This window comes from Oncorhynchus nerka, linkage group LG23 (genome assembly GCF_034236695.1).
Source record: "Oncorhynchus nerka isolate Pitt River linkage group LG23, Oner_Uvic_2.0, whole genome shotgun sequence".
Lineage (NCBI taxonomy): Eukaryota > Metazoa > Chordata > Actinopteri > Salmoniformes > Salmonidae > Oncorhynchus > Oncorhynchus nerka.
The window spans coordinates 53805509-53815432 of NC_088418.1; the positions used below are offsets into that span (position 1 = coordinate 53805509).

General features: G+C 41.9%; 1 long non-coding RNA gene across 1 annotated transcript; it reads left to right on the forward strand.

Moving 5' to 3' along the window:
• The first annotated feature begins 5202 nt into the window (after nucleotides 1-5202).
• Nucleotides 5203-6902, forward strand: LOC115106266 (uncharacterized). The gene is made up of 2 exons (XR_003860016.2): nucleotides 5203-6485; nucleotides 6649-6902. It is a non-coding gene; the product is annotated as an uncharacterized LOC115106266 (long non-coding RNA).
• The last annotated feature ends 3022 nt before the right edge of the window (nucleotides 6903-9924 follow it).

Below are 9924 nucleotides of genomic sequence, written 5' to 3' on the forward strand. Positions count from 1 at the left end.
GCATCGCGCCGACAGAAACAAACATCTTTCTGGTAAGAAGAGCGGCGGGGGCGTATGCCTCATGACTAACGAGACATGGTGTGATGAAGGAAACATACAGGAACTCAAATCCTTTTGTTCACCTGATTTAGAATTCCTCACAATCAAATGTAGACCGCATTATCTTCCAAGAGAATTCTCTTCGATTATAATCACAGCCGTATATACCCCCCCCCAAGCAGACACATGGATGGCTCTGAACGAACTTTATTTAACTCTTTGCAAACTGGAAACCATTTATCCGGAGGCTGCATTCATTGTAGCTGGGGATTTTAACAAAGCTAATCTGGAAACAAGACTCCCTAAATTTTATCAGCATATCGATTGCGCAACCAGGGGTGGTAAAACCTTGGATCATTGTTACTCTAACTTCCGCGACGCATATAAGGCCCTGCCCCGCCCCCCTTTCGGAAAAGCATATAAGCCATTTTGTTGATCCCTGCCTACAGGCAGAAACTTAAACAAGAGGCTCCCACGCTGAGGTCTGTCCAACGCTGGTCAGACCAAGCTGACTCCACACTCCAAGACTGCTTCCATCACGTGGACTGGGACATGTTTCGTATTGCGTCAGATAAAAATATTGACGAATACGCTGATTCGGTGTGCGAGTTCATTAGAACGTGCGTTGAAGATGTCGTTCCCATAGCAACGATAAAAACATTCCCTAACCAGAAACCGTGGATTGATGGCAGCATTCGCGTGAAACTGAAAGCGCGAACCACTGCTTTTAATCAGGGCAAGGTGTCTGGCAACATGACCGAATACAAACAGTGCAGCTATTCCCTCCGCAAGGCTATTAAACAAGCTAAGCGTCAGCACAGAGACAAAGTAGAATCTCAATTCAACGGCTCAGACACAAGAGGCATGTGGCAGGGTCTACAGTCAATCACGGACTACAAGAAGAAACCCAGCCCAGTCACGGACCAGGATGTCTTGCTCCCAGGCAGACTAAATAACTTTTTTGCCCGCTTTGAGGACAATACAGTGCCACTGACACGGCCTGCAACGAAAACATGCGGCCTCTCCTTCACTGCAGCTGAGGTGAGTAAGACATTTAAACGTGTTAACCCTCGCAAGGCTGCAGGCCCAGACGGCATCCCCAGCCGCGCCCTCAGAGCATGCGCAGACCAGCTGGCCGGTGTGTTTACGGACATATTCAATCAATCCCTATACCAGTCTGCTGTTCCCACATGCTTCAAGAGGGCCACCATTGTTCCTGTTCCCAAGAAAGCTAAGGTAACTGAGCTAAACGACTACCGCCCCGTAGCACTCACTTCCGTCATCATGAAGTGCTTTGAGAGACTAGTCAAGGACCATATCACCTCCACCCTACCTGACACCCTAGACCCACTCCAATTTGCTTACCGCCCAAATAGGTCCGCAGACGATGCAATCTCAACCACACTGCACACTGCCCTAACCCACCTGGACAAGAGGAATACCTATGTGAGAATGCTCGGCATTCAACACCATAGTACCCTCCAAGCTCGTCATCAAGCTCGAGACCCTGGGTCTCGACCCCGCCCTGTGCAACTGGGTACTGGACTTCCTGACGGGCCGCCCCCAGGTGGTGAGGGTAGGCAACAACATCTCCTCCCCGCTGATCCTCAACACGTGGGCCCCACAAGGGTGCGTTCTGAGCCCTCTCCTGTACTCCCTGTTCACCCACGACTGCGTGGCCACGCACGCCTCCAACTCAATCATCAAGTTTGCGGACGACACAACAGTGGTAGGCTTGATTACCAACAACGACGAGACGGCCTACAGGGAGGAGGTGAGGGCCCTCGGAGTGTGGTGTCAGGAAAATAACCTCACACTCAACGTCAACAAAACTAAGGAGATGATTGTGGACTTCAGGAAACAGCAGAGGGAACACCCCCCTATCCACATCGATGGAACAGTAGTGGAGAGGGTAGCAAGTTTTAAGTTCCTCGGCATACACATCACAGACAAACTGAATTGGTCCACTCACACTGACAGCGTCGTGAAGAACCTCAGGAGGCTGAAGAAATTCGGCTTGTCACCAAAAGCACTCACAAACTTCTACAGATGCAGAATCGAGAGCATCCTGGCGGGCTGTATCACCGCCTGGTACGGCAACTGCTCCGCCCTCAACCGTAAGGCTCTCCAGAGGGTAGTGAGGTCTGCACAACGCATCACCGGGGGCAAACTACCTGCCCTCCAGGACACCTACACCACCCGATGTTACAGGAAGGCCATAAAGATCATCAAGGACATCAACCACCCGAACCACTGCCTGTTCACCCCGCTATCATCCAGAAGGCGAGGTCAGTACAGGTGCATCAAAGCTGGGACCGAGAGACTGAAAAACAGCTTCTATCTCAAGGCCATCAGACTGTTAAACAGCCACCACTAACATTGAGTGGCTGCTGCCAACACACTGTCATTGACACTGACCCAACTCCAGCCACTTTAATAATGGGAATTGATGGGAAATGTTGTAAATATATCACTAGCCACTTTAAACAATGCTACCTTACATAATGTTACTTACCCTACATTATTCATCTCATATGCATACGTATATACTGTACTCTACATCATCGACTGCATCCTTATGTAACACATGTATCACTAGCCACTTTAACTATGCCACTTTGTTTACTTTGTCTACATTCTCATCTCATATGTATATACTGTACTCGATACCATCTACTGTATGCTGCTCTGTACCATCACTCATTCATATATCCTTATGTACATATTCTTTATCCCCTTACACTGTGTATAAGACAGTAGTTTTGGAATTGTTAGTTAGATTACTTGTTGGTTATCCCTGCATTGTCGGAACTAGAAGCACAAGCATTTCGCTACACTCGCATTAACATCTGCTAACCATGTGTATGTGACAAATAAAATTTGATTTGATTTGATTTGATACTGTTTTGTATATTCAGTGTATTTCAACAATCCTTCCCCCAAATGACCATTCTATGGATTATATTTAGTGAACATCCAAATGAGTTCTGAACTTTTTTGGTTCTAGATTCACAAGGAATCACCCCTGTGCTTTGTCTGTCCACACAAGCCCAACAGTTGAGATACCAGTGTTTACTCTGGGTAGTGAGGGGAGGAGCCACCATCTTCAATGCTGAGGACCAGATAGCAGCTCTGAGAACAGTGTCAGCACAGAGCCTCACTGACGCTGTCTGGGTCCACCGCCAATACTGGGCTATTTGAATACACCAAATGCAAAGTGTGTTGTTCAGGGACGAAGTGCAAAAGTATGGGTTTTGTGAGATTGCACAAGTTCATGGCACTTTGTGTGCCAGAGAATTAAGTTGATTTTGCATCCATTCTCTCCCTTGTCTGATTTTTGTCAACTACTACTCCGAAGTAATGAAAGCACTTTACTTGAAGAGGATTAGTAATTCTTAACACCTTGGTACAGTACATTTCAAATAATGTCATCCTTATCAGTTACAGTATCTTTTGACAACCTCTCTCACATAAACTACTGCAGCATAAATACTGGAGGCTGAGACAGGAGGGGTCAGGAGACACTGTGGCCCCATCCGAGGACACCCCCGGACAGGGCCAAACAGGAAGGCAAACTACCTGCCCTCCAGGACACCTACAGCGCACGATGTCACAGGAAGGCCAAAAAGATCAAGGACAACAACCACCCGAGCCACCCCCTGAGATATAGGGTGAAGTCAGTACAGATCAAAGCTGGGACCGAGAGACTGAAAAACAGCTTCTATCTCAAGGCCTTCAGACTGTTAAACAGCCATCACTCACATAGAGAGGCTGCTGCCAACATACAGACTCAATCTCTAGCCACTTAAATAAATAGACTTAATAAAGGAATCACTCGACACTAAATAACACCACTAATAATGTTTACATATCCTACATTACTCATCTCATATGTATATACTGTATTCTACACGATCTACTGCAGCTTGCCTATGCCGCACGTCCATATATTTATATGTACATATTCTAGTCATCCCTTTACATTTGTGTGTATAAGGTAGATGTGGATTTGTTAGATTACTGTTAGATATTACTGCATAGTCAGAACTAGAAGCACAAGCATTTCGCTTCACTCGCATTAACTTCTGCTAACCATGTGTATGTGACCAATAAAATTGGATTTGATTTGAAGTAAGACTGACATGTTTTATTGAACAGAGAGAGAGGAAAATACAGGCAGAGGTTGAGTCAAAGAGCACTAGACTGGATTCAAACCTTTTCTGACACCATAAACATGTGTTCCAGAGGCTGTGGCATTACCACTAGACCAGACAGGACATAAGACTGCCATCTTATTGGGGTTATTGTGGGATGTAATACAGGGACAGCATTTTACCCCCAACAGGGTCCCACTACAGCAAACACTGTCACATGTCAGACACAGAGATGCTACATGTAGACTACTCCATCCACCTCTCTCTCCCCACCTTTCAGATATATATGTGGTCATGTGGTTTCTATTATGAGATAATAGTTCCATACTGGTAAACATAGAATACAGAGGCTTGAACTACACAGTTCCAAAAGTAATTTGGAAGAAAAGTAACTTATTTATTGTAAATAAGCTGAATCTCATTTGAGTGGCTGTCTGATCTTATCCTTCCTATGTCCTTCTAGAAAAGAGAATCAAGCAGACCATTGTAAGGATGTCTCTGAAATCTAACTCAGGAGCTGACCTCAATGACCCGGTGGTAAAGGAACAGATGTTGGAGCAGGTACAGTAGTCCTACATCTCCCACATCAGAAATCAACGTCATGCTCATTCATTTCACTCTTCTCATATGATCTCAAGTTTATATTCCTATGAATCATATTATTAAACTCTGATGCTTGATTAAAATAGGAGGGCTGCTGGCTTTATCTGGTTTGATCACATCTCACTGATCAGAAAGGAGTTTATGAAGAATGGGAACATAATCCAAACCCTACGCTGGAGAGAACTGCTGAATGGAGACGTTTAATGCAAAACAGTTCAACTTGGAAGCCCTCTAAGCACTTTTTTTTGTATCACAGTCATGAAAATGACCCTACTAATGTTTAGTCTGTTCTTTAGATTCCCTTGTATAGTGTGTTGTTAGGTTTTGCATCCCATTGACAATATGGAAATGAAGTAGTGTGTGTTTTCTTACAGTAGGTCAGTGTATGCAGAGGACAAGCTATGAAGGTGCAACAGGACATGGATGGAAGGTCTAGGAATACTAAAATAGTCAAGCTTACTGTAAGTAACCCTAGTACCTCATAACATATTATATAAATAACATTATTTTAGTTCACGGGCAATGATTTTCAAATGCAAGTTGTGTTTTTGTTCAAAGGTTTTTTTAAACATTGAATGATAATATATGATTTGTTGGTGTATGAATGTAATAATAAAGTGTGTTGTACAGGGCAATTCGATTAGTGAAGAGAGGAGGAATAAAAGGGACATTTGTGATTTTTGATGTTTGTAGTTTAAACATGTATAGTAACACGTTTTAGTGAGGGATTTGCAGAGTGTAGAATTCTTCATAATGAGAAAAATATGTTGCACACTTTTCATGGACTTGTAGGGTTAAAGTTGATTTTGGGGGTCTTCTAAAGGCCCCCACCATTGATTATGTTGTTATTAATTTGCTTATGTGCCATTGTACTTATGCTCACTGTATAGCTGAATGTTGAGGCCTCTCTGTGTCTAGCTCTGCCCTGTGTCTCTGAGAAAGGTGAGAAAAGGGACTGAGGGTGATAGCGAGACACAGAGAGACAGCTTCGGTTTCTCTCTGAAACAAGGGCAGATTTGCATACCGCTGAGACAGGTTCTCAGAAACCTTATGTTAAGAATAACTTGTTCTTTAAGCTGCACATGCAGGGTTTGACATAGGATAAGGTGTGATCTCGGGTACATAAGATGCTGTCTTTCTATTGTTTGGGCAGAACTCAGGAGAGACATCAGTTGTATGTTGATATGACTTCTGTCTACAACTGTATTCTAATTAAAATATCTTATTTTTTTTAGTCTTGGTCTTTAGTCTTGGTACACTACAACTCTACTCTAACCTGGTCTTACTTCATCAGTTTATTTCAGTCACACTCACTTATGGATGTTACTGTCGACATTCTTAAATAAAATATGTTTGATTAGTGACAACCATATTACCATTATTTTCACCCTCTTGCATGAATGGTGAGATGGAGGCACTAATTGAAACAATGTAGAACTATGTGCCCACATCATGGTGGTATGGTGGTTCAGAGAACTGTAAAGATGGAGACTGTTGTAACATCATTATAATAATTTGGTATGTGCTTACATTCGTCCTATTTCAAACAATTCAATTTTTTTTGCACATCCCTCTCCCACTGAGAGGAATGTTTAGACTGTTTTGTTTGCCCAGGTGCAGCCCCTGACCTCTTCTTCAGTCAGCAGTCCTTGGATGAGTCCTTCAGTGATACCAGAGCAGTTGAACCATGTGAGTTTATATGCTTATATAATATACAAGACAGATCCTTCATTGTTTAGTGTAAATCAATCTAAAATTGTAATATTGAGCATGGACAAGGCCATTTCTGCCACTTTTAATTAATAATTTACTTGTAATCTAATTGAAAACAATATTTTCCCCTATTCAACAGCTTACTGCTCACAGGGATTCCTGGTTGACAAAGACTTGTGGGAACGACATTCTGACGGTGTATGAACGGGACCAGCATCATTGCCAGATTGCCTGCACTCAGAACCCTGGGTGTTCCTACTTCAGTTACGTGGTTAACGAGTATAATCTATTTGAGTATTTGGGTTGCCTGTTTGGGTGGTGGTCACACCACTTCTTTCAAAATGATACAGTATTTGTTTACAATTACATTAAATAAAAAATGTAAAACAGAAATGACTGGGAAGTGCATAAGTATTGTCTTTTACATTCAAAACAGATTCTGCTTTCAAAAGTATTCCTTTGGTCAACCAAACCATATCTGGTTACACTACGACGGGCTGCAGTGAAGTTTTGGACCAATCTAACCTACAATATGAATATTACTTACAGCTGTTAATAAACATATTTTCAGCGTTCAGTGTCAAGGAGTTGTAAATGTGTAATGGCAGATTTCCTCCTCTTCGTCTGAAAAGGAGGTGTAGCAGGGATCGAACCAAAATGCAGCGTGGTAAGTGTCCATATCGTTTATTATAAAACAAACGGAACACTAAGAAACACAAAACAATAAATGTGAACATGAACAAAAACCGAAACAGTACCGTGTGGTGACAAACACAGACACGGAAACAAACACCCACAAACCAACAGTGAAACCCAGGCTACCTAAATATGGTTCCCAATCAGAGACCAAGACTAACACCTGCCTCTGATTGAGAACCATATCAGGCCAAATACAGAAACAGACAAACTAGACATCCAACATAGAATGCCCACTCAGATCACACCCTGACCAAACAAAACATATAAACATGCAAAGCAAACTATGGTCAGGGCGTGACAAAATGAGCTCTAAATTGAGATAACAACATTAGCATGTTCCTTTATAAATCCAATGTAGTTTTATATTAGTCATTGATGTCAGTCCGTGGATGATCCTCACAAAACAGATAATGTTTTTTTTTGTTAATTAAAAAAAAACAAATGTTCATTCACAGGTTCCTTTGGAGGAAGGATTGTTAAAATATACAGTATTTGACATTTGTACCTTAAAGTATGATTGAGAAATAATTACCTGAAGTTGGAATATGTTTTGCATTTTGGCCTTACCAAGGCTTCCTTTAAGACGCCATAATCTGTAGGTGCTACAAAGTAAAAGTTGGTTTCACATGCACCTTTATCGCTTGTTCTATGATATGAGTAGTATTTTGATTTAATTAACACATTTCTACATACATTTATGAATATTGAAAAATATAAACACGAACAAATTTTTTTTTTGCGGTACCCAGCGTCACAGCTTCATTGCTCCAGGCCACCACAAGGGGGGGTTAGAGCACTCGTTATGCATTTGGGTTCCAATGACGAATTTGAAGCAAGTAACGGGTCCCAGGTGACTTTCTTGAGCAAAGATGGCTGACAAAACATTAGGGTGGAAGCAAAAGTAAGTAGTTATAACGTCATAATGAGTCAAGCAAAAAACGTACTATTGAGAGGAATATGTTAGTTAAATGTAGAGACAAATGATTGTGCCAATTATTTTGTCATAAAGTTAATTTACGAAAATGGCTATTTAGCAAGTTAGCTGACTAGCTAACATTAGCCAGCTGGTGTAATTACATGGGTATGACATTGTAATTCGTGTTTAATGTTTTAGGGATCCCTGAGAAAACCAGCAAACCAGGCTGTCGTCTTGGGAAACAGGAAACAGTGGATGTTAAGAATCTAGCTAGCTAAAGCATTTACTGCAAATTGAATGTACATTTGTGTAAGCTTGTCTTGCAATGCAGCTGAAGTAACATAGCTAGCTAACTATTTACTTGTTTATTGTGTAGTGGAGGATAAAATAACTGTATGCCTATTCAGGTGTAGCTCGCTATAGTATATAGCCGATCTGTGTATGAACCCTAAAACGTTAGTTTCTGAACTAATATTCATACCAATCTATGAACCTTAACTATCATAGTTGCTGTATCAATTTCAAGTCTGAATGGCATTAATGAAGCCTATGGATTGAGTAGAATATATTAACTTTATTGTGCCAATGATACAAGTCCTATATGCATGTACTGTAGTTATTACCACGCATGAGTTCCCCACATTGTAGCCTGTACATTGAATATATTCACTAATCATGTACTTCCATGGCAAATAAAGGTGTGGTTCAGGTATGCCCAGTACTGTACACCGTCACATTGTACAGCGCCATATTTTCCGTTCCATCCTAACAGAAACCCAGAGGGTTTTTAGTTTTTCATTGAATAGAAACAGCATAATATTAATCAAATGGCGCCGGAGCAGAAGGCAGACATTTTACGTGCCCCCAACCAAGTGTTTTTTTGTTTGTTTATCTGCATTATTTGCTACTTATTTTTGTACTATTTATGTACATAATGTTGTTGCTACCATCTCTTATGATCGAAATTAGCTTCTAGACATCAGGACTGTGATTACTCACCATGGACTAGCAGAATATTTTTTCTTCTTTCACGACTCTGACGAGCCCGAGGCGGAGGATAGACGGCTCCCTGAGGAGTAGGAGGCAATCGAATAAACCCCCACTTCCCTCAATTCTGCTCGCAAACATGCAATCATTGGACAATAAAATGGACAAGTTATTGGGAAGATTAAACTACCAACGGGACATTAAGAACTGTAACACAGAGTCATGGCTGAACGACTACAATATCAAAATACAGCTGGCTGGTTATACGATGTACCGGCAGGATAGAACAGCACATCTGGTAAGACAAGGGGCGACGGTCTATCTAACAGCTGTGCACGATATCTAAGGAAGTCTCGAGCTACTGCTCGCCTGAGGTAGAGTTGCTCATGATAAGCTGCAGACCACATTACCTACCGAGAGAGTTCTCAAATATATTTTTTGTAGCTGTTTACATACCACCACAGTCAGAGTGTCACGAACGTCGTCAGGGAAATGACCGGACCAAGGTGCAGAGTGGTGAGCGTACATTTTCTTTTAATGTTATCAATGTCGCCAACAAAACAAGAAACAACAACCCGACCGTGAAGCTGACTAGTGCTATACAGGCCACTAACACAGACAACTACCCACAACTAAGGTGGAGAAAGAGGCTGCCTAAGTATGATTCCCAATCAGAGACAACGATAGACAGTTGTCAGTGATTGAGAACCATACCCGGCCAATACATAGAAACAGAAAACATAGAAATAAAGAAACTAGAATGCCCACCCTAGCCACACCCTGGCCTAACCAAAATAGATAATAAAAGCCTCT